Genomic DNA, 26,916 nt, shown 5'->3' on the forward strand with positions numbered 1-26,916 from the left:
TTTAAATTATAGTAGCAACTACAATGCTGTAGATGTAGGGTTAGTTAACAATTGTAACCTAAACAGATATATATCCTTAACACCAATAACTTCACTTCTACACATAAGCCATTTGAGAAAAGAGATTCTGTCTCCATGTCTCCCAAAATGCCTAGCACAGTGGTAAAAAAGATAAATATGTAATGACTGGTTATCTGTTAAAATTGTGTAAAATTTTTGAGGAGGCACAAACAAGAACCTACTTCTTTCTTGGGTATTGCAATTTTCTCTTCCCTCCATTTTCTATTACTGTAAACATAGTCATCTTTATTACTTATTTAGAACATGTGACTGTTGTGTTATCATTGCAGAGACCTTTTCCTTATCACCAATCTTCTTTTGAAGCATTACATGGAGGAACAGGAGTAGTCTGAACTTCACAGTTCAAGATTTCAACAATCAGTTCTGTTTGCCTGATTTACAGGATGAAGGTGACAATAAGAGAAAGTGATCATAATAGTCAATGTTTAATACATATTTAATATATATAGTATATATTTAGATTTAACAACTGGTTAAATCTATTAGCCGTATATCACCTAACCATTTCTATACCTTCCTTTCACTCTTCATTTCCTATTCTTTCTTAATTCCAATTTTCCTACAACACACACACACACATACAAACACACACACATGCACCTACTATCCACAAGACCATCACGTCTGGGGATTTTGGACATACAGAGCCTACGAAAATTCAGCAACAAAGATCATTCAAATTCATAACTTAAAAATTATCAGGTACAGAAATATATGAGCTGAGATGAAGAAAAGCTAAAATACTGTGAGAAGTGGAATATCTTTCACAAAAGACCTTCTAGGAAGATCATATGGTACTGTTCTGCAAATCTTTCCTTTTAAATATTGAATGTTTTAATGTGAGCTTTACTGATTCAGTTTCAAATCTTATCACTAATCCTGCCCTTAAGCAAAGCTGTAAACATGGTGAAATTAATTTTTGACATTTCCTATTCTGCATTCTGTGATCTTGTCCTTCCTTTGAGGGTCTAATAACCTCCTACCACTTTCTGCTTTTGCCCATTACAACCCAGATTTTCACCTTTTGCACCTGGAGCAGGCCTGGCCTTCCACAATGTTCTATGTGCTATGAAATTCAGTTTCTGCTATTATCGGTGTGTTCTATTATTTCATGTATTTTCTAATAGCCTTAAAGGTTACTTTGAATAGGCCTGGAATTTCTAACACAATTAAATACTATAGCAGGCATATAGTACTACCAAGGAAAGTAAAGCAAGACATAGAACAAACCTGAATGATGAAAACTGAGATAAACTGGAGACAGGGACCATGTCCATAATGGACATCCATTATTCAACTGTAGCCGAATGTTATCATGTGGGAATGAAGGCCTAATGTTGCAAGAGTTTAGATTTTTCAAGAGGAGCCAGAAATGTGGATCTTCATATAAAAATTTCAATATTCATAAAGCACCATAAAAGTGAAAAAAACTTATAAATCAGAATTTAGACTATGTTGACATTAACTTGCTACCTCTGTGATAAGCAATTTTAGAATAAGATTTTATTCTTGCTTAATTCTTTTCAGAGATACTTAGTGTAGTAGGAGAATCTAACACTTAAAAATAGGTCAGGTATGGTGTCTCACACCTATAATCCTAGCATTTTGCAAGGACAAGGTAGGTGGATTGCTTGAGCCTAGGAGTTTGAGAGCAGCCTGGGCAACAGAATGAGATCCTGTCTCTACAAAAAATACAGAAATTAGCCAGCTGTAGTGGCCTGCGCCAGTAGTCCCAGCTATTTAGGACGCTGAGGTGGGAGAACACTTGAGCCAAGAAGGTCGAGGCTGCAGTGAGCCATGATCATGCTACTGCACTCTAGGCTGGGCAAGAGAGCAAGACGCTGCCTCAAATAATAATAATAGTAGTAATAATAACAATTTTGTGATGGGTGATAAAAATCAGGAGCAAAATGTCATGGGAGCACAGAGATGGGAGAGGGGACTTTCACAAGCCTAGAATGTTCTCAAGGAGTATGTCCCAGAGAATATGAATCTCAAATGAAAGTAGGCCTTTACCAGAGAGAAAGAAAATAAAGGGTATTCCAGAGAGTTGTGTGCGGGAAGATGCAGACGTAAGAAACAGCAGCATTTACTTGGGGAAAAATTAGTTTAGGTTCTGTTCCCAGATAAGTGGAATTATATCAGATACAGTTTTTGAGGAGAGGCTATTTGGGGCAGGAGGACCCCTTGAGTTCTTATTAATAGCTTTAAAATGTGAAAACACCTTACTGCACATTCGGCACATGTACCCCAGAACTTTAAAGTATAATAAAAAAAATTTTTAAAAGAAAAAAGGAACGTGAACACACCTCTATTTCTCTCTTCAGATAATTTTAACATGACCTTGCTACTCCCTTGGATGAAAGAATCATCACAAAGTTTTACAACAAATTTTATGGTTATGGAAGTTCTATATTTACATTTGGAAGATGACAAGGTTGCCAGTAGCAGATATTTTAATTAAAAATATTTTCCTTACTATTCCAACATTTCTTTTTTTTTTGAGACGGAGTCTCGCTCTATCGCCCAGCCTGGAGTGCAGTGGCCGGATCTCAGCTCACTGCAAGCTCCGCCTCCCAGGTTTAGGCCATTCTCCTGCCTCAGCCTCCCGAGTAGCTGGGACTACAGGCGCCCGCCACCTCACCCGGCTAGTTTTTTGTATTTTTTAGTAGAGACGGGGTTTCACCATCTTAGCCAGGATGGTCTCGATCTCCTGACCTCGTGATCCGCCCGTCTCGGCCTCCCAAGTGCTGGGATTACAGGCTTGAGCCACCGCACCCGGCCCCAACATTTCTAATGTTTTAAAACGTACATTTATCTTACAGGTTCATGTCAGATAATTGAAAACATGGTGATCTCAGACACAGCAGCACACATGTGAGGAAATGTAGTAGTCAATCACATTGAAATACCTTCAAAATCTTCAGTAAAATATGGTTGACGTTGACGAATGGTTCATTCTCCCTATGGAGCTGTCCGCAGAGGCTAAAAATAGCTATAAATAGGATAATCCAGATAAAATCATGTTGTATCATGTGTCATATCAATATACACAAATGAAAAATATTGTGAAAACAGTAGAGGTGGAGGACACATATGTTAATAAAGGGGTTTAGAGATAAAAGCATGGATAAATAAATATGGCATAGGTATTTTGAGCCAGGCTTTTCAATGATCATAACATATACTATATTTATATATTCATGTATTTTTGCATGTATACGAACTATTCACATTACAAGAAGCTGTTGCAAGAGTGTACAAAAATGTCACTAAGAAAAACAAGATTTATCAGGTAATTGAAGTGTTTGCCATTACTTTTAACTACTTTTAATGGCGAACACTGCAGTCACTCTTGCACCAACTTTTAATTACTTTTAATGGCGAACACCGCAATCCCTTTTGCACCAATCTAATATGTGGCCTCAGGCAATATGCCTGTAATTAGCTTGTTGGTTTTATTTGAAACAACTATTGTGTAGCAATTAGAAAGTCGTTAGCAGGACTCTTTTGTCACATTCATTTTATGCAGGATAACCTTGAGTCTACTCTGTTATATACCTATTTGCAAGAAAAGTCAGTTTAGTTTGTCTGTCTCTTTTCCCATGTTTCCCCACCATGTTCTTATTTCATGAATGTATTTTAAGGGTGTTTACTTAACCTGTAGATTTCTATTTTGTGTGGATTTTTTTTTCATGGCATTTTCAGCTGATATGTTGATTAAATTTATTCATATTCTTAACCTAATCCAAGCATGCTGATCAATATTTCTGAACAGAATTGAGTGTGAAACACCAGATAAGAGGAGTAAATGCGCACTCATTGATGTTTCTTTGCAGTGAAAATTATTTTAAGATGTGGAATGATTTGTGTATGCGGATGTGTGTCTCGTGAGATATGATGGTATAATCAATATGTTCCATTGAAGACAAAGTCATAAGGCTAAATGGTTTCAGCTGGGCTGTGAAGGAAAGCAAGTGAGAGTATCATTATTTTGAGGAAAATGCATGTGAGTTTATCTAGATAATGACAGTTTGTACTGTAGCAACATTCCTAGAGGAAATCTCTGCACACCAGAGGTTTCCTCTAAAGCTTCATCTTTACTTATATACTTAGGTGAGGATGAGGCAAGGGTTAGGTGGGCCACTAGAAAGAAACTTCTGTGAGATTCTTCATTATGCTTCTATTATTCTAGAATTGTCACACTTGTTGAGTTCCATAGTTTTTATTTATTCATAAATGTCAGGAACAGGAAAAACCAAGCCAGATTCATAGAGCTTAACAAAGAAGAAGATAAAACAGCAAAAGTTGAAAATGAAATGTAGATGATGACACTTAAAATTAAGGCATCATTGATTCATTTTTCAAATAATTTTTAAAAAGTCTTTCTTTTGTGAAAATCCAAAGAAAAAGCTCCTGGATACAGTGGGGGAAAGAAAATGGCATTTTCTTGATAGCCTTCATCTCAGCCAAGAAAAAAATCTTATGTTAAAAATGAGTGGTTTCATTAAAAACTTTTTTTTTTCTGAGAATCTTTAACATTATCAGAATAAATTATCCTTCTGTATCAAATTCAAATGAAATTTATCTGGAACATTTAATGTAGACGATATGGCTTGGCTCTGTGTCCCTATGTAAATCTCATGTTGAATTGTAACTCCCAGTGTTGGGGAGGAACCTGGTGGGAGGTGACTGGATCATGGGGGTGGATTTCCCCCATGCTGTTCTCATGATAGTGAGTTCTTACAAGATCTGATGGTTTAAAAGTATGTGGCCTTTTTTTTTTTTCTCTCTCTCTCTCTACCATGTGAAGAAGGTGTTTGTTTCCCCTTTGCCTTTCACCATGATTCTAAGTTTCCTGAGATCTGGCAGTCACGCTTCCTGTTAAGCCTGTGGAACTGTGAATCAATTAAACTTCTCTTCTTTGTAAATTACCCAGTCTCAGGTAATTCTTTATAGCAGTCTGAGACTGAACTAATACAGTAGGACTATCACTTTCAAATATGTAAGAGACATAGAATAATGTAGTTTGAACTAATTTTTGCAGATGTGAGGTGTTCTTTCCTTTTTTAATTACTAGACAAAACATTTGAATGAATCTTAGATGTATTCAGATGGATGAAATCACTTTGCTACCAACCGATCCCCAAGGCCATCATGAACTACCAGTTAAGAAAATCATATTCGAGACGGGCGGATCACGAGGTCAGGAGATCGAGACCATCCTGACTAACACGGTGAAACCCCGTCTCTACTAAAAAAAAAATACAAAAAAAAAAAAAAAACTAGCCGGGCGACCTGGCGGACGCCTGTAGTCCCAGCTACTTGGGAGGCTGAGGCAGGAGAATGGCGTAAACCCGGGAGGCGGAGCTTGCAGTGAGCTGAGATCCGGCCACTGCACTCCTGCCTGGGCGGCAGAGCGAGACTCCGTCTCAAAAAAGAAAAAAGAAAAAGAAAAAGAAAATCATATTCTGTGCAGTTCTATTCTTTTAGCTTTTTCATTCTTTAATTTATACTCTATTCCAGTGTTTATGGCTTTTTGGGTTGTGTATATTTTGGGGGCAATATTACTTATGGACAAGAAAATGGAGGCATGAGGACTTTATTGATTATTCTAATTTTAAAGTGCAAGTTGCATTGTAAACAGATCTGAAAGTGCTGTGTGAAGTAGATTGGAGTCACAAGTAGTACTATTAAAACCGTGAATAGCCTAATGTTGTAGCTGCAGTTGAAACTTGAACAAGTAATTGTGAATGTGATATAAAATGAGACTGATCAGCCAATAACCACAGAATCACTGTTTTAAGTTCAAGGTCAAAGTCACTTCAGACATGTAGCACAATCTTTTTGAACATACTTGAGTGTGTAATAAGTGGAATAAATGTTTACCTAATAATTTCCCTCTGCAATATAAGTTATTCTAAGGTATGAAATGTTCCTTGAGCATTTTCATGTTCTCTGAGGTTGTGATGGAATAACTTATTCATTCTGTTGAAGATCAATTGCTAAAGCTGCATAATTTCAGCTAGAAATGAAGGAAAGGAAGAAGCAATTGCATCATGCTTACAAAGGCAAATGTCAGTTACATTGAGTAATAATGACTTACACATTCCAATGAAACCTCTGTGTCCCAGCATCTCCAAAAGTAAATAAATGCCTTGAAGAAAGTAAGATATAAACCTAATGGTCTGCTAGGCAAGCTCTGATCTAAGGCCTTTCATTTTGTATATCTATTATCCCAGGCATTTATCTAACAGGACTGTAAGTATTGATTTATGCATAAGGTGTCAGACATAGGAGCTCACATCTTTGGTCTGAATATGGCTTTTAATAATGTATCTATGACGACAGCTTTTTAAAGTTATTTCAGGATATAGAAAACCTTTGAAGAAAAAAAAGTGACACCTGGAGAAATTGTTTTCTTTTCATTTCCAAAGATTGACATTTCTTTCCTTCTTTCCTTCCTTCCTTCCTTCCTTCCTTCCTTCCTTCCTTCCTTCCTTCCTTCCTTCCTCCTTCCTTCCTTCCTTCCTTCCTTCCTTCCTTCCTTCCTCCTTCTTTCCTTTTTTTCTTTCTTTTTTCTTTTTTTGAGGCAGATTCTCACTCTGTCACCCAGGCTGGAGTGCAGTGGTATGATCATAGCTCTCCACAGCCTTGACCTCCTGGTTTCAAGGAATCATTCCCACCTCAACCTCCAGAGTAGCTGGGACCACAGGCACATGCTACCATGCCCAGATTGCCATTTTTTAATGCAATGTTTATAAAAAGTGTTTTCCAAGTCTATAATCTATGTGATATAAATGGCATTTACTCACTTTATAATCCACAAATATCATTTTTCTCATTTGAGAAAATCCGTAATTATGAACATTGTGGCCAAATAATTGGCACCATGCTATTTACATTTGCTCTCTCTAAGTTTTATAACGTATTTTTATTTATTGATCCTGATTATTTTATTTAATGATTCTTCTATACATAATGAGAGCCCTTCTAGTTCTAATATTCTAGATATGGATAAACAAATACATATTAATCATATTCATGTATTTTATAATTCTATAAACTTTGATTCCTCCAACCCTACATTCATTCTTATCTCTAAGTTTTTGTCTCTTTAAATCATATATCTTAAAAAGCCCATTCATCTTTGTATGGTTGTTCTTTTCTGGATCAGTTTCTATACTGTTCTTTCTTTCTTAAAGTATGGCATACAGAACTGCATTCAGTACACTAATTTCAATAAATTATATTTTATTCAAGGATAAGAATAAATTTACTAGCTAATTTTTCTTTTAACTACATTCTCAATAATAAGCCTTATTGTTCTGTTGGCCTCATGTTTTTCAGAAAGTATTCTTAGGAATGATTCTACAAGAGGAATGCATTTTCCTCACAGTATAGAATGTATGTATGTGGGTATTTTGTGTGTGTGTGTGTGTGTAATTTTTATTTTTCAAATGCATTATTATACTAGTTCATTCAGATACTTAGCGTCTACTTGTATGCCAATTTATACATAAGACTCAGTTGTAGCCTATACTCCTCCACCAGACATTTCATTATCTTTAAATATTTAGTGCTATTTGAAAGTCTTGAAGTTTCCCTACTGACTTTCTTTCATAGTGAAGATGTTCAGGTAGGTCTTGGCAGATCACCAAGTAGGTTATATCTTATGTATTAGTCAGGGTTCTCCAGAGAAACAAAACCAATTGAATATATAGAAAGAAAGAGTGATTTATGGTAAGTAATCGGCTCACATGATTATAGATGTTGGCAAACCCAAAATCTGCAGAGCCAATGTCCCGGTTGGTGATGGAAATTGGAAAGCTGCTGTAGAACCAGGAAGAACTGATGTTCCAGTCTGAGGATCATCAGGCAGGAGAATTTTCTCACTCAAGAAATTGTAGACTTTTCTTCTATGTAGGCCTTCAACTGATTACATGAGGCCCTCCCACATTATGAAGGGCAATCTGCTTTGCTCTGTCTAAAGATTTAAATGTTAATCTCATTTAAAAATACTCTCACAGAAGCACCCAGAATAATGTTTGTCCAACTATCTGGGCACCTGTGGCCAGACACTGTCACATCATGGTATCTGTTTTTCATTTTTGAAAGGGGCCTATCTCTCCCTAGCCTTTGTTTTCTGTCTACGAGTTATTCCCTCTTTAAAGAATTTGTTCTTCCCACTTCATACTGATCAACTGCTTTTAATACCCTTAATTACATACTTTTGTATAATTTAAATTCTAAATAAATTATATTAACTGTTTCTCATATAAATAATCTGTCAAATAATTCTAAAGTTAATAGAAAAAATTTCCCTTGAAAAAATACCATATTGCCTTTCCACTAAATTTCTATGCATATTTAAGTGTAAAATAATCTTGCCTTTTATTGTAATTCCAGTCAGATATGGTAGTGCAATTTAACAGGTTGTACTTTTCAGGGTCTTTTCTGGGTGCAAATCACATTAGCTATGAGCTTGTTTCAGTTGTTCAGCAGAATATGGATTTGGATGTTATTTCTTGACAACTGAGCTGAATAATTACTTACTTTAGCCATGACATTGTTTATATGTAAATTCTAGATTGCTAATTAGATCTGGAACAGTTGTTCCTAAACAAATCAATCATCAAAATCACATGGAAACTTAGGAAAAATACAATTGCAGGCACCCAAATCCATACTTTTAAAGTATTACTTTTCTAATTCTAATTACAAGCCATTGATGAAGAGAATATTTGGATTTACAAAGTACTTTTATTAATTCTCTGTTCTTTTTTATTTTTTACAATTATGTGTAGCTAGATATTTAGCTAACTTTTTCATAATAAAAATCAAAATAAAGAATCCATTGATTCTCTTTGCTGAATTCTATTTCAAAAGTCAGCTTTTCAACTACCATCATTGTATAGTCCTGGTGATTCTCAAGCTGCCATCTTACCGTTGATTTATTTACTTGTTTATTTAGAGATGGAGTTTCATTCTTCTTACCCAGGCTGGAGTGCAATGGCGCGATCTTGGCTCACTGCAACCTCCGTCTCCCAGGTTCAAGCGATTCTCCTGCCTCAGCCTCCTGAGTAGCTAAGATTACGGGCAAGCGCCGCCACACACAGCTAGTTTTGTATTTTAGGTTGAGATGGGGTTTCTCCACCATCTCTGACTCCATGGGGTCAGGTTGGTCTCCAACTCCCGACCTCATGTGATCTGCCTGCCTCGGCCTCCCAAAGTGCAGGGATTACAGGCGTGAGCCACTACTCCCGGCTGTTGATTTATTTATTTATTTTTTAAGCTTTTATTATTTTCTTTGGAATATAAAGCACAGTATTCCTTAAAGTCTTTTTTTTTTTTTTTTTTTTTAGTTAGTCTTACGGGGTTTTTTGCACCTGATTTACCTTACTTAATAGATTTTCTTGTTTTGTTCCCTTTACCAATTGTACCTTTAAAAAATGCCTTCTCCTTTTCCTCACCCACAATGACCTCTTTTGCTTTGCCAGTTAGCCATACAGGGTTTTTGTTTGAACACCTGGGTTTCTTGATCCTTGGCACATATTTTGCCTGGGCTTCTAATAAGGTGTTTTAAACAGCTTCCAGGTTTCTGGTAGATTATTTGCTTTTTTTTTTTTTTTCCAACTCCCTTGCATTTTATTCTAATATTCACATTTTGATGTAGGTCTCTTTTCTAAAAGTGAGTTAGCATGTGTTCTATGTTTCTTGGCTTTTCCACCCTCAGTAGAAAGTGAAACTTAATCATATACAAATCACTAATATATAATGATTTGTGTAATTCCTGATTCACTTCCTGTCTTTTATGCAGAACTTGGTGTATTTCCTTTCCATGTGAATTCCAGAATTACTTAATCTAAGAAACAGTTATTTATTCTCCCAAAAATGCATTCCTCATACCTATCCTTAATGAGAAAAATCTACGAATCCAGATGTGAATAATTAAAATTCTATTTGATTACCATCTGTACTGATTTCGAGTATTCTCACCTAGTGTCAATATTCTTAGCATACATATTATATTATGTGTATTGCATATTATACATACTAGCATACAGACATATAGCATATTATATATGCTAAGAATATATATATAATATAAAATACACATATGGTATGTTTTTGGGCATAAGATGAAGAGGATTGAAGTAATCACAAATCTCAGTGCATAGCACATTATTTGTATTAGCTTCTCTCTTGATTGACTGATTAATTGATCAATTATCTTCCTGCCATTGTTCTCTATTTTCTCCTTCTAGACATGTAATGATGCTAAGAAATTTAACACATCTTTTTGCTTATTTATGTTCTTGCAAAATGTGCATTGTTGTTTTGTTTGTATTTTGTTCCTTATTGTACTTGGTATATTTGTAAAAAGTATTTTGATAGATATTTCCCACTGTTTCTTTTATTTAAATCAGTGCTCTGTTTCTGTAGAGTGCTATGAGTCTATCTAGCCTGTTGTTTCTAACTGCTGTGTAGTACTCTGTGGTGGACATCCATGACTTTTTTTCTATTTTCTCTTTTAGTGACGGTGACTCAAAGTGTCTCTAACTCTCCTATATTATTTAGCCCTGGTTTATGGCACCATCCACCACTGATTTCTTGATTGCAATTAATTTAGGAAAGACTAATTCTCCTCCAAGTGGTCTCATAGTAAAATCTTTATTTAGATGAGTGCTTCTGAACCTTGGCACTTTTTACATGTATTGTAGGATATTTAGCAGCATCCCTAACTCCACCCACTACATGCCAATGGCACCGTATTTGTGAAAATTAAATACAAACAAACAAACAAAAAACCTGTCCAGACATTATCAAATGTCTCCTGGGGGAGCAAAATCAGTCATCGATGAGAACAATTGATATAGCTCTTCTACATTTTTATGTAGATGCTACTTTTGTTAAATCTGATATGTTCTTAGTTGTCTGTGACCACCTGTGACTCAGTGGCACTATATCTTAGCTTCTTTTTCTACTCATCTGTTGTTTTTCCAAGATGTCAATTACAGAAGTTTACTCATTTCTTGACAAGCATTCTATTGAGGAATAGAGTCTATCTGCTTGCTTGATTGGATTTTTACATAATTACTAGGGAAGAAAATCCTGGCTTCTTTGCCAAGACAGTTTTGACGCTTTTCAGTGACTAACCCCTTGTATAATTTTTGTTTTTGTTTTTTTTTTTTTTTTGACAGGTGACTCTGTCACCCAGGCTGGAGTGCATGACATGATCAAAGCTCGCTGCAGCCTCCACCTCCTGAGCTCACACTATCCTCCCACTTCAATCTCCCAAGTAGCTGAGTCCACAAGTGTGCCACTATGCCTGGCCAATTTTTCTATTTTTTGTAGAGATGGGGTTTCACCATGTTGCCCAGGCTGGTCTTAAACACCTGGGCTCAAGCAATCTGCCTGCCTCAGCCTTCTAAAGTGCTAGGATTAAAGATGTAAGCCACCATTCCTGGCCCCTGTATGTTCTTTGCGTACAATGATGTTCTTTTTTACTTAATACACATAAGCCAGACTTGATGTTAAACAGAAATGTCAGCACTTGTCTTTAATTACTTAATTTCAAATTTGCAAGGAAACAAGCCCATGATTTTTGTCATATTCTAATTTTCATTATAACCTGAGTTATCCAATTATTTCATAGATTTGATTTTAGACTCCTTCTGTCTGTATTAAAAATGAAGCTTCACCAAAAAGTCCAAGATCTCATTACTCAACTAAGTGGCAGATTCATTACCCAAAGAATCCAACTATCAGCAGTTATCTTCTTTTTAATTACTATCAAATATGAACAAGAAAATTACATATTTAGAGCCTACATTAACATTTCATTTCAATGACTCCTAAAAATATATGAAATGTTATGTTGCACTTCCAATTCAAATGGTCTGAAATCATGCAAGCAGCATATTTTAAAGTTTAAATTAATGACAAGGTTAAAACTCTCAACAAAGGGTTGAGAGTAAAAATATTTGAGTTTAATAACTGATTTGTCCTTGTTCATTTTGCTTTAAAGTCTCTAAATTTTGTTTTTTTAACTGAGAAATGGCAAAATTATTTTAAGATAAAATTAAATTAAAGTCCATTAAACTCAAAGATGCTACCAAATAGATGGGATCATTTAATTCCTTACCAGAATTTTAACAAAATTTTGACTCGTCTCACATATGAGACCTTATTTGTAGTGGCAGCAAATTATCTACAGAAATTCATCTGGACTCCATGAAGCTACCGACATCATCTGGTATTGGTTACATACTCACCTTTGATGCTCCCACCCCTCTGTTTCTGTTATGACATCATAACTCACCACTTCCAGTTTGTCATTTGTTTTTCCTCCCTATCTTATCCATCTGTTGTTGGCCAACACAAAAGATCTGCTTACTTCTGATTTCTGGTCCAATATTCATCCAACCTGTCCCCTACCCAATTCTGGCTCACAAATATTTCTCACTAAATATTCAATTAATGGACCAAGTCATAATCCCTAAACTGGTGTTCCTATACGTGTAACTCAAGAATATATATTGCCCGTAAAGATCGAGCCCATAGATATTCATCAAAAGAGCAGAAACAAATCCAGATAGTTTTGGATTCTGAGGTCATGCAATGCCCCTAATGAATAGTCTCCATCAGCTTCCCATTTATTTTACCCATTCAGTATCCCTACAAACACATCTAAACATGATTTGACATATCTATACCATCTGACTTCATCTGCTGCAGCTGTACCCCAGCACATTCTACTTCATCCACACTGATTTTGTTTCTCATCGTTGAATAATACAAAATAGACCTTGCAGAGTTGCTTTTCTTTCTGCTTGGAATACATTCCTTTCATAATAAATGCCTAATAAGTATTTGTTGAATGAATGAATGTTTCATACCTCTCACTTACCTCTGTTGCCATTTGTAAGGGCTAAGGATGAAAGCCAGTGTTCTATTACATGATTTACAAGACTATCTCATCTAAATGCTATGTCCATTCCCAGTTGCTCATTGGTGGTTATCCACTGAACTTCCCTCCAAAAATAAATGCTTAACTATGTATCAAGTGAATATTTTCATAAACCTAAAAGGAGGTCAGTATGTAATAATATATTTTACAATATTTTAGAATAGATCATGTGAACTTAAAATATGCATTTTTTGTACCTATTCTGTTTTCCAGCTCTACATAATCATAAAAAAGTAAAGAAATTATTATGTTAATAACATCAAAAATCTGTAACCAACTTATTTTGCTATTAGTTATGTGAATTTTTTTTTTTTTTTTTTTTTTTTCTGAGACGGAGACTCGCTCTGTCGCCCAGGCTGGAGTGCAGTGGCACGATCTTGGCTCACTGCAAGCTCCACCTCCCGGGTTCATGCCATTCTCCTGCCTCAGCCTCCTGAGTAGCTGGGACTACAGGCGCCTGACACCATGCCCGGCTAATTTTTTGTATTTTAGTAGAGATGGGGTTTCACCATGTTAGCCAGGATGGTCTTGATCTCCTGACCTTGTGATCCACCTGCTTCGGCCTCCCAAAGTGCTGGGATTACAGGCGTGAGCCACTGCGTCCCTCTGAGAAAGTTTTTTAACCTCTGTGTTTGTTAATTTATAAAATATAAATGAATTTGTATGGAAAATGGGTAAAATAAAAAGAAATGAAAATGTTTATAACATTCAAAATTTAAATCTGTGATACATAATTTTTTAATGATTACAGGAAACTGGCAGACCCATGAAACGCAGGTTGAATTATTGTTTGGATTGATTCTCTTTATTCATGCTGAACTTTGCTAATACTATCTAACATATGAGGAAGCTGCAAGCTTAATCTTTGCCATAATCAGAAAATATAATAGTGATAATGCACTGCAGGCTCGCACAGTGCTGTGTAATGTTTCCAGCCAGCTGCAATCTCTCTCTGGCAACCAGATATGCAGAGCCACATCTCCTGGGGATGAAGGGGAGACAATGCATTTATACATTCAAGTGAGTGTGTATCCAATTTGAACATTCTCATCAACGAGAAAGACCTGTAATTTTATGATCATTTTTTCCTTTTGTTTCCATTTCTGCATAAAATGCTTCTTAAGCAACATAGTAGGAGGAGGTTATTAAGCATAGGTTCAAACATATCCGTTATATAAACTACCTGAATGAAGAACACCAGCACTTACATGGTAACAGGCCATTGGTGTTGAGTCATAAAAACATCTAAATCTCAATTCTGCCATTTATAGCTAAGCTTGGGCAAGTTTCTTCATTGTTCATAATTTAGTTCTTGTCAGTAAAATGGTAGTAGGTGATGTTTAACTCAGAGGTCTAATTGGAAAGATTACAGTTTAAATGCCTTGCAGTTGTTGACCCATTGAGCACTCAGAAAGTTTAGGCCTTGAAAAACCACACCATCAATCATCCAACTAATGATAGATTCAAAGCCATGTGGGCAGCACTCCATTGGAGAATTTTTGTGTGTATTATGGTTAGGAACCATGTCTTGATTGACTTGGTGTGGTTAGGATCTTGCACTGTGCCTGGCTCTTGTCTGATTAGGATTGTGCTCTTTGCCTCTCTCATAATACGTTCTCATTAAATGTTGATAGTTATTGAATGACACTCAGCTATTCAAAGTGAATATGGAGAACTGAGGGTAGGGGAGAGTGGATCATCCCCCTTTGTTTACCTTTCTACCAAAGAGTTTGTTGATTCTTTTTATCCTAGTGATTTGAGTGTTCTCTCATCAACACTTAGTTTCTCAACAACTTTGAGTTTAGCAATCTGAACCTTCCCCTTGTCTTCTACTGGCCAAACTCTGGGTTATTTTTCAATCCCCTGTGTTAATTCCTGGGTGATTACCACAGCATCCCTTTCCTCCAGAAATCTTGCTGCTCTACAAAGCCATACAGAGCCCTCCAGATATTCAAACATAGAAATGGTTTCATAATAATTTATTTGTAACAGAATTATGTTATTTGCTTTTCTGAGATATGCTCACTCAGGAAGCAGGGTTCCTTAGTGCAAAATCTCTGTGCAAGGCACAAGGTGAGAGGTTCAGAACATATTGCACCGATTTAAATAAAAATGCCTCTCCTAGGCCTGTGTGTCTAGCTCCTCTGCTGACAAAGTCTTTCTCATAGGAGAAAGAAGAGAACCAGGAAAGGAGATCTGCCCTAAACACACTACCGTCTTAGATATCTTTAAAACAGGCTTTCAGAACTCTTGTGGGGGACACATTGAGTTGCCCAATTTAATTGCCAGTGCTCATGCAGCATCTACCAGGGCAGCTATGTTCTTCCCACTGTCAATAAAATGGGCAGAGTTTCAGTGAAGCAAAATAAACAGGCTCAAGAGATCTGCTGTAACCATTGTCAACAATAATATATTGTACACTTAAAAATGTGTGAAAAGAATAGATCTCATGTTGCGTTCTTATCACAATAAAATAAAATAAAACACATATGTTTTTAAAAATAAATAAAAATTGTGCCTTCTTCCCTACTAGTGTGGGAAGAAAAGAAGCTGGACTCTTAGCAGTAACAAAGGCAGGCATAGAATAAGATGAAATTACATTTTAATGTGGTTAAATCTAACAGCAAAATTTTGCAAGCAGGGAGGGGAGGTTGCAAGGGGGAAGGAAACGATTTACCATTCTCTGTCACTCTGGGGTTAAAATTAGTTTCAGTGATTCACTTGTTATTGCTGTGTACTCTGAAGCCTTTATTTAGCTTTCCATTTGGGGGTTTCTTTGTTCATTTAAAACGAATAAGGAGAGCATATTAGTTCATGAAAGAATAATATCCTTCGTATCATCTCTCAAGGACATTTTTTCTTGTCCTTCCAGAAACCTGGGGCTATTACATTGATTTGTTTTTCCATCTACAGGCAAGTAGAGAACACTAGGAGAGCTTTGCTTATAGTATCGTAGATGATTTCCCCTCATTTTCCAGTGTTGAAAATCAGAATATTCAGTTCTAAATAGGTTGTCATGGTTGTGTATGTCTCTCTTTTCAGGTTGGATTTCAAAGCGAGTCTGCTTTATAATTTGTTCTGAAATTGCTCATTGACTTGAATGCCAGTTGGATTAAAGGGGAAAAACTTATTTTATGATTTGTACAGCTGTTTCTGAACCCAAATTCTTATAAAAGGTACCCTGGTGGCATTTCCTTACCACAAGATTGACAGACTGGGGAAAGCTAAACATTTTCTTTTCTAAGGAACTAGTGGAAAACGGACCTATTTTCAGGATTGGCTTGTCCTTGGTAACAAGTTTGAAACCACTGAGTTGCATCATGACCGTAAAGCAAAGAAGTTATTCCAATGTTTTAATTTCTAGCCAGTGTTTAAGCAGCTGCAACAGAAAATGAAATTGCTCATGACTTTCCATGTCATTCCCAGTAAACTGATTTTGCTGAGAAATTTCACAATGGTCATTTCCTCTTCATGTCCAAACAGACGTTTAGTGTTTTTAAGACCCTTTCTGTAAAAGTCATATGGTACTTAAAGTATAATTTAGTGTGTACATGCTGTATGCCTTGCTGGTATTCTTTCATTTGAGAAAATATCAAAAATATCAGAGAGTAGGATAGAAAGTTTAGGTAGGATTTCTTGGGGGAAACCACATATGCACATGATTCTTGAGGAGCTGACATCATTGAGATTTAGCAGTTGGAGTATCATTTAACCTAGCCTTTTTTTTCTTTTAATAATTTTTTTTTGCATTCCTTAGTTGGTTTCATTACCATGTGAAGGCAAACTCTGCAAAGATGAAGAGGCATCATCTGCTCCCCAGAGAGGGAGGGAGACTAATATAACAGAATTTCAGGGTGTGAGCAAGAGTGCAGACACAAAATCCTCCTGTGGATTGTGGGAAACCAGACAGCTATTTTTTTTAATATTATTTAGCTCCAACTCTAAGGGGAGAAACACTGTAAGACTACATGTTACAGTCCAAAAATAATTCCTTTTCCCAATAGAAAAAGGCTATGATATGGTTCTAATTGGTAACTTACTTTTACTTTTTCCCCACAAACAAATCTTCTTTCTGAACTTGTTGGCTGTATTCTTACAGCCTTTGAACCCCACAATTTCTTCCCATGTCTAACTAAAGAACTTGTTGGTTAAAAGTTAAGTAAAACAAATAAAAAACCTTAATTTCTTAAAATCTTTAAACGTAGATTTTTTTTTTCTGTTTTCCTTTTAGATGTACTATTTAGTAATCTAAAACAATCATCTTATTATCATATGATTTAACTTTCCTGTCTATGCAATAGAAATTGTAAAACGTTAAATATAAATCTGTCAACAAAAATATTTTTTTCTCTTGCTCTCACTCCTAATTAGTGGTATGTTCAGATGGATCAGAGATGAAAAACAATATGAGAAACCTGAAGTTGAGTTTATTGGACATTTAGAACATTGTTGAGCTAAGAGACATTAGAAATTGAGGTGGGGATATAGAGAACATTAAAAGAAAGATAATTTACTGCTGAGAATAGGGAAAAGGGCAGGAAGTGGCTATAAAATAATGATTGCTGCTTTCCATAAACCACATAAAACCCCCATCTCATTACCATATAGACATGGGTATACACACAGTAAAACCTTTGTAATACTGCATTTTAGAGGAAATGAGTTGCCAGCTAATGTCAAGTTATGGTTAATAAAGACTTAGTTCATGTTATCTCAGGTGGTATCCTTCTTGTACCTCCCTTATTCTCCCCTTAAAGTCTTAGACTAAAGCATAAAAGGGCAGTGGTTTATAGACGTAAATCAATATTATTTATCTAAAGAGAAAAGACTTTAGTACAGCAGGGATCTACCTTCTCACTATTCATCAAAATGGTTGCATGGCAAAATAGGCCTGTTAACCTCCTTGTTTCTCTCCTTTCAGCATCCTTATCAATGAATCCTTTGCAAATAGCTAGATTCATCTCATTAATTTTAGGAGAAAGGGATCAATACACACACATATAATATATCTCTTATGTTATATATATATATATATATAAGATTATATATATATATATATATATATATAAGATTATATATATATATATATAAGATTCCATAGCCCTTGAAACAGATATATGACACTCTGAGGAAAAGCAAGGAATAAACACTAGAACCATTCACTGATCTGTTAAAGTAGAGCTAAATGTAGCTATCCAACTTCTGTGTCCTTGATCATTTTAATGTTAGTCCAAACCTCATGCAGTATGAAAGTAGATAATAGACATCTCTATCTAATATACTTCTGCTAGTTCTTTTTAATTTTTGGTCTTCTCCTCTGTGTTGCATAGACCTTACAAAATGTTGATGGTCCACTTTCTCCAGTGAGAATGCTGCTTTCATTGATCAAGCCCTTTTTAGCATCAACTTCTGTGCCAGAAGTGAGGATGCAAATGAGACACAAATGCTGCCCTTGAGGGGTCTGATATGCTAGCTTGGGGGACTAACTCTCCATTCCCTTTACCTAAACATCTGGGCCTAATACTGACCCTTTAGAGTGACTACCCTTTCTCATGTCCTCAGAGCTTTGGTTCATCAGAACAGTTATCATATTCTTCAGGCATGAGAGAGTAAGCTTTATGTCTGGGATTTGTGTTAGGGGAAAGTGATGGTGCTTTGAGTCACAAGTTCTTGAAGTTAAAAATATGACAAATTACTTAGATATCTAGAGCTTTTTAAAACATACATTCCTAACCCAGTTTGATCCTTCTGAATTAGATTTTCCATACATGAAGCCTGTGGGATTCTGGTGGGCAGTAGAAGATAAACTGAACCTTAAGTGAGGTTGTTATAAGCCAGCTAGGGATCAGGCAAAGATCAGGTGAATCCTTCTTGATCTGTATTTGTATTTTAATCTGTTTAAGAATTGTATGTAAAATAAGTTAAAAGCTTGGACTGGGGAATCATTCGTTGTCCAAGTGTGGGGTACATTTTCACATCAACTTTTCTGTTTCTGTTCTTTTGCAATTATAAGTCCGCATTATGCATAATAAATAGTGAAAGAATTTCCTCTGTCAGTATATTGCCATATGTATTTCTGACAGATGGATACAGACAGATGTGAAGTTTTTTTTTTTTTTTTACTGTATAAGCATATATAATCACATTACATTTTTTTTTACAGAATCAATCTGATTGTATGTTAAACAAATATACGCAGTGCATGTTTAACCAGAGGGTCTTAGGAATATATCCAGAGATAACCGGAAAATTTTTGTTCATAAACAAAAGTTTTTACCACCAGCTCCAGTGAAACATTTCAAATGGATCCATGTGTACTAAATACAAATTGTACCTTCATTTGGAATTATTCAATGTTTAAAGTCCATGTAGCCTCAGAAAGCTCATCTTTTGTCCATGCAAGCCTTGGGATATGTTTAAGGCATTACAGGTAAAGTGTCAGAGCCACCTGACATTTCTGCTTTCCAATCCTCTTCCTTCCCCACCCTTCAGAGGAGAGAGTACCAGCCTAGTAGACTGGCACAGGTAGCCTGAACCACGCTAGCCTCTATGTGGTGGGCTCTGTGAGCCTTGGTTGGAGAGGTTCTGGCTCCCTCTGTCACATATGATTCTGTGGTTTTGAACATCAGCTTTTTTTCCTTTTCCACTTTTTCCCTAGCGCTCCAGACTTTTTTGTGCAGAAAGCAGCCTCTCACATCACCCTGCATTAATCATCATAAACCCCTCAAATCAAAAGTGGAAAAGACCCAGTGATTCAGTCATCTGTTTGCTAACAATAATCTTTTTGTGGGTTTGTGTGTCTGTGTCCTTTGTTAAGTTCTGTTTTAAAAGAATACAGGCTCCCAGAGTGCTGGGGTGTGGTGTGCTTGCAGGAACCTCTCTGTGAGATGCTCCAGAGAGAAAGGCTTCCTAGTGAAAACACCAGACTCAGAGCTGTCTTCAACTCACATAGCCCATGACCCTGAAAATAAAAGAAAGAAAAAGAAGAAAAAAAAAGCTCTTTTTGGAACACATTTTTCCTCATCATTAAAGTGAAGAAATAGAACCAGATTGTCTTTAAAGTGCTCATTGTTTTGTCATTCTATGGCTCCTTCTAGGAAGTTTGTCTTCTCTACTTTGGCTTTGTCTCCCATAGATTTTATTTAGTCATCATATTTTCCCTATATCTTTATTTATCTGAGTGAGGATGTCATCTTTCCGCAGGGCTGGGTAGTTTCTATTCACATCTTTTCAGACTGATTGCAAAATTATCCTTAAGGGAACACAAGCATTGACCAGCATTTATACATCCCTGGCAGCACACCACAGATGGTTAATGAAATAAAATGCATTATCTCATAGGCTTAGCTAATCTCAAAGTTATGGACCATCTCTGGATGTGAGGACTTAATATGGAGGCAAGCTGTAGAGTGACAAATTAAAGCTGATAAGATTGCTGCTCTGCCTCATTCTCCAAATATTCATAAACTTTGAGCTGAGTCTCTCACAGAAAACAGGGGTCACTACGGAGATATGCTACATATTGTACTTGCTTGACAAGGATGCATGAACATGAAATATAGGAAATACTAGGCACAATTACCATCACCTGTTGCCTAAAGTAAAATTAAGGAAAAAAGTTGGGTTCAGAAATGTTTACTTTAATCTAATTATATGGTAGGTTCAAATTTGTCTCACTTAAGAACGAGCTAAGCAGTGGTCTCCAACTTTTTTGGCACCAGCGACCAGTTTCATGGAAGACAATTTTTCCTTGGACAGGAAGGATTTGTTTGGGGGAGAGTGTGGGAGAGGGTTGTGGGAAATGGTTTTGGAAAGTGTTCCACCTCAGATCATCAGATATTCTCACAGGTGCACAATCTGGATCCCTCACGTGTCCAGTTTGCCATACAGGGTGCAAGCTCCTATGAGAATCTCATGCTGCTGCTGATCTGATCTGACAGAAGGAGGAGCTTAGGTGGTAGTGCTGGCTCACCCACCACTCACTTCCTGCTGTGCGGCCTGGTTTATAACAGACCATGGAGGGTACCAGTCTGCAGTCTGGGGGCTTGGGACCCCTGAGCTAAGGGACTGATAGAAACATTTTATAAGTAAAATTAATTACATGCGCACACACAAATACTTATTTTTAAATAATAGTCCACAAATATTATCAGCTTATTGATCCCAAATGTAAAAGAAAATCCTCAAATGTTTACAGAATGAAAGAAATTATCAGTATCTTTATTGAATTTTCACATGCTTTTATCATTTTTAGCTTAATCTGGTAAGAATGAGGTCATAGCAAATTCTTTGGGTAGTGAATTCTAGGTCTCCAGATCTGTAGTAAAATAAGGTACATAAAGTAGACAAAGAGAAACAAAAATGCATTTTAGTCTGGTTCCTCTTTCCTCATTTACTTGAAATGCAAATATATATCTATTAATAATCACATATAACTTCTCCTTTCTAATATTCCATAAATATAAATTATAATTTCTAAGGATTGAATATTTAATAACAGTCTTTTCAAAATGATAAAGCAAGCACATAATCCTGTTCTTGTTTATTGTAGCAAATGTCACAGCAGTTTACTGCAGAAATTAAATTGTTATTTATTTTGAATGTTGGGTTAAATAATTCTCTCATTAGGGGAAAAATATACTGTTAAAATAAGTGATAGTTATATCAAGAATTAGATAAGCATTAGTGGAAAAAACCCAACAGTGTCTCTGTTTCCTTAGCAGAACAGGCTATACAGTGTTGCAGCAAGACAGACATCCTCACATAGCAGAGGTGCTAGGGACAGAGCATCCCTATAGGCAAGTACTGGAACTTCTCTAATGTACTTGTAGTTTGCAGATTCTCCAGTTACACTAGCCCTTGCTAACATTGTTCTTCTTTGAATTTGATTAGTCTGAGCTCATTCATGATTCTGTAACCATGTGAGTGGGAAGGGAAACAGGGCTCTGTGCTGCCATATTGCTTGGTTTTCATGCCTAGATTCAAGAATTCTTGAATGTGTATTAGACACAGATCACTCATGGATGCTTTCCACAGCAAATGGTTAACTTCCTACAAATAATTTAAAAGCATTGAGGATTGTGATATTTCTCTAGTTTGTCCTTAAAATTTATATGTAACTATTTCATCACATTTACTGGCTATTTTTGTGTGTCTAAGTAGCAAAGACAATGTTACAATTGCAAATCTAGGTTAGGATCGTTGGATAACCGGTTTCCAATGGCCCCCAATGATCCCTACCTTCTGATGTTTATATATTTGGGTAGTTCCCATGAATATTGTTCCAGGAGATTCCAGATCAGTGTGACCAATAGAATATGGCAGAGGTGATGTTATGTCACTTCCAAAGTTAAGTTATAAAAGATTCCCTGCTACATGCTTCTGTTGTACTCTGCACTTTTCTTTCATAATACTTACATATAAGTAACATTCTGTGTCTATCTTTATTTATTTTTATTTTTTTTATTTTGGTGATGGAGTCTTGCTCTGTCACCCAGGCTGGAGTGCAGTGGTGCAATCATGGCTCATTGTAACCTCTGCTTCCTCGGTTTAAGCAATTCTCCTGCCTCAGGCTCCCGAGTAGCTGGGATTATAGGTGTGCACCACCACGCCCGGCTAAATTCTAAATTTTGTATTTTTAGTAGAGATGGGTTTTCACCGTGTTGGTCAGGCTGGTCTAGAACTCCTGACCTGGTGATCCGCCTACCTCAGCCTCCCAAAGTGCTGGGATTACAGGTTTGAGCAACTACACCCGGCCCATTCTGTGTTTACCTTCCAAGCTTGACATTAAGCTCATCTAGGAGAGAAATCTTGCCTTTCTTATAAATTATGCATATCACAGCACCTAGCAGACACTCATTGTCTAGTAAATATCAGGAGAGTTAAGGTGAGAAAAATAATGAATTAATTTAAATAGGCACCATTTTTAAGAAATCCAAAATATTTTCCTACTATTTACTGATCCTTAGCTCAAGGGGTCCCCAATCCCCAGGCCATGGTGTCGGTGCGTGGCCTGTTAGAAACCAGGCTGCACACTAGGAGATGAGCAGCTGGAGAGCAAAGCTGAGCTCTGTTTCCTGTCAGATCAGCAGCAGCATTAGATTCTCATAAAAACATGAACCCTACTGTGAACCGCACATGCAAAGGACCTAGATGTGTGCTCCTTATGAGAATATAACTAATGCCTGGTGATCTGATGTGGAACAGTTTCTGAAACCATCCTCCCCACCCCACACTGTCTGTGGAAAAATTGTCTTCTGCAAAACCAATTCCTAGTGCTAAAGTGGTTGGGGACTACTGCTCCTGCTCTAGTTCTCTCACAGATTAACCTGAAAGCACTATAAGGCAAAGTTAGGATATTTTATAATAATTTACATGCCTGACTTCAAAGACCTATAATAAAATATTCCTTTTTAATAATAAAACATGTAGTAATAAATAAAATTAAAATTTCCAAATTAAAGAAAAGATCTCTTTTGTCTCTTAAAAGTGATAAAACTGCATCCCTCTTTTGTTTAATTCTGTGACATATTTTAAAGCATTTTCATATTAATTTTTTTTTATTTTGTCATTATACCTATCCTGGGAAGTAATCTGTTCTGTAAGTGAGGAAGTGAATTCCTAGAGTGTAAGCAAATTTGCTTTGGACTGCAAAGCTCTTTTTTGGTGGAACCAAGGCTAGAATCAAGAGAGCAATACTCATTACACATTCAGAACTCTTCCAACCAGTGCAAACTGCCTCAGGAACCTAATAACCAAACACTGGGGATCTAATTCCAAGATGTAGCTCTCTCTCGCTCCTGTCTTTAAATCTCCTTAGCTTCTTTCCATTCTCTGTTTTGTGACATATTATTATTATTTTCTCTACTGAAGCAACTTGCAGAAATCCATTTTTCCTCTTCTTCCTGAACTCTAAGCAGTTTGAGGGGGCAGATCAGGGCTTATTTGTGTTTATCCATGCTTCAACCTATAATATAATTTCATATGTAGATTAGATGACCAATAAATTATTGTTGAGCTAAGCTGGAATACATTTTATAAAGAGTTATCAGAAAAATTATTCAATACTTGATTATTTTTGATAGCAATCATACAATAAAAGTACATTTGAGGTTACATTTGGTTTTATGTAATGAACATTACATAGTTATTCTTTAATAGAATTCTACAGTTAGTGCTTTTCCAAAGAGTATATGGACCACTTGAGGTTGCTAGTTTTCTTGAGGTCCCCTAGACATTTTTACATTTTTGTACTAAGTGATTTGGCTAACATAACAATAATAACTAATAATATCTAACATTATTCAGTGCTTACAACTTAATCTTCATAACACTAGAAAACAGGCAATGTTAATTATTTTTATATTTCAAGTAATTTTCTCAAAATTACACAGCTAATAAAGGCAGAAGCAGGTTTCAATTTCAGATTGCTGAACCACAAGGCCCATATTCTTAATAGAAATAATCAAGAATAAATAACACCCATAGGTCAGTCGTTCCTTAAAACTTCCACCTAATGACTCAATGTATGAAAAGATAATTCTACATTCGATTTAATTAAGTTAGATATCTTTAGAGAAAGGAAATACAAGATAATTATCTGAATCATACTCTGACAGAGACAGTTAATGAATTCATACATTCTTACCAAATTTTAAGGAAGATATTCACTTTGAAGGGTAATGTTTTTATAATATAGAACACATGTTTCTGCAAGAAGAGAAAGATTCTCAAATTGCCATTGCCTTAAAAAGAAGGAAATGCACAAAGGAACAGTCAAGATGGCCAAATAGAAACAGTTCCAGTCTCTGAGAAGAATGAAAACAGCCAGTGAATTCTGATCTTTAATTGAGGTACCCAGGTTTTCTCACTGGGACTGACTGGGTGATTGGTGTGTACCCATGGAGAGTGAGGAAAAGCAGGGTGGAGCGAAGGCCCACCTGGAAGCTGCACGGGTCAAAAGGAGCTCCCTCCCCAAGGTGGTCACGGATTGTGTTACCCCGTCCTGAAAACCATGCTTTTCCCATGAATCTCTGCAACCCATGGATAAGAAGGTCCCCTTGTGAGCTCATGTCACCAGGGCTTGGGTCCCAAGCACAGAGCTCTGCAGACTCAGCTCTGCAGACTTGGGTGGGTGGTCACCCACCCAAGCAGGCACTGAAACACAGGCGGTTTTGCATACTCTGGCTCCAGGAACTCTGGTGAGGCAGGAGATCCATCCACTCCCATAGGATGGGGCTGAAGCCAGGGAGCCAAGCAGCCTTGCTCAGCAGGCCCCACTCCCACAGAACCCCACAAGCTAAAACCCACTGACTTGGAATTCCTGTCCGCCAGTGCAGCAGGCTGGAGACTGCCTAAGAAGACTGAATTCGGGGACACAGAGGGGCGCTGCCATCACTGCGGCTCCAGTCAGTCATATTCCCCTGCTGCCATTGTCGGCAAGACTGGGTGGTTTGGTGGAGGAATTCCCCACAGTGCAGCATAGCGGCTATAAGAGTTCATGGTAAGACTTCTTGAAGTGGGACCCTGACCCATTTCTTCTCACTGGGAAGGGCCTGCCTGCAGGATTCTCAGCATCGCCAGCTAGGGGTTTATGGACAGAACTCTGATTTCTCTGAGAGGAGCTCCTAGGAGGAAAGGTGGCCACGGTATCATGAATCAGTGGTCTTAGTCTTTTATGCCTGCCAGCTCTGGAGAGTCAGGGCAGCCCAGACAAGGGGGATTACCCCCTGCACAGCAGATCTGCTCTGCAAAGGGGCAGGCAGGCTGCTTATTTAAGCAGGTCCCTGATTCTGTTCTTCCTGACTGGGTGAGACCTCCTACCTGGAGTCTCCAGACACCTCATACAGGAGTACTCTGGCTGGCATCAGGTTGGTGCCTCTCTGGAACAGAGATCTCAGAGAAAGGACCAGGCTGCCATCTTTGCTATTCTGCAGCCTCCACTGGTGATAATTCCAGGTATAGGAGGGACCCAGGCCCATCAGTGATAGACTGGATCAAGAAAATGTGGTATATATAGATGATGAAATACTATGCAGCCACAAAAAGGATCAAGATCATGTCCTTTGTAAGGACGTGGATGGAGCTGGAAGCCATTATCCTCAGCAAACTAATGCAGAAACAGAAAACCAAACACCAGATGTTCTCACTTATAAGTGGGAGCTAAACAATGAGAACACATGGACACAGGGAGGGGAACAACACACACTGGGGCCTGTTGCAGGGTAGGGTGGAGAGAGGGAGAGCATTAGAAAAAATAGCTAATGCATGCTGGGCTTAATACCTAGGTGATGGGTTGATAGGTGCAGCAGCCACCATGGCATGCATTGACCTATGTAACAAACCTGCCCATCCTACATATGCACCCCAAAACCAAAAAGAAACATTTTTTTTTAAAAAAACCTCTAATATAAGAATTAAAATTCTGCTTGTACAGATAAGAAAATTATATTTTGGTCACACTATTAGTATGGGATTGATCCAGGACTGAAACCGGGGTCTGATGAACTCCCAAGCCCCTGCCTACAACTTTGATACGCACTGCCTTATCACATTAAATGTTCCCAGCACCAGTCTCATAAGGAAACATAAATTTAAAAGTACAAGTAAGGAGGAAATTCATATATAGCTCTTAGATTTTTTTATTAAATTAGACTGTATGCTCCTCCAAGATAGGAATTATAGGATTTTTGTCAACATATTTATTTTTTTACAATATGGTTTTTGACAGGTAGGTGCTCAATAAATGCTTAATGAATTAGTAAGTTAATGTGTAACTAAATAAATGAATGGAGGGGCGGAGCAAGATGGCCGAATAGGAACAGCTGCAGTCTCCAACTCCCAGCGCGAAGGACACAGAAGAC

The sequence above is a fragment of the Colobus angolensis genome, unplaced genomic scaffold, assembly GCF_000951035.1.
Source record: "Colobus angolensis palliatus isolate OR3802 unplaced genomic scaffold, Cang.pa_1.0 Scaffold23, whole genome shotgun sequence".
Lineage (NCBI taxonomy): Eukaryota > Metazoa > Chordata > Mammalia > Primates > Cercopithecidae > Colobus > Colobus angolensis.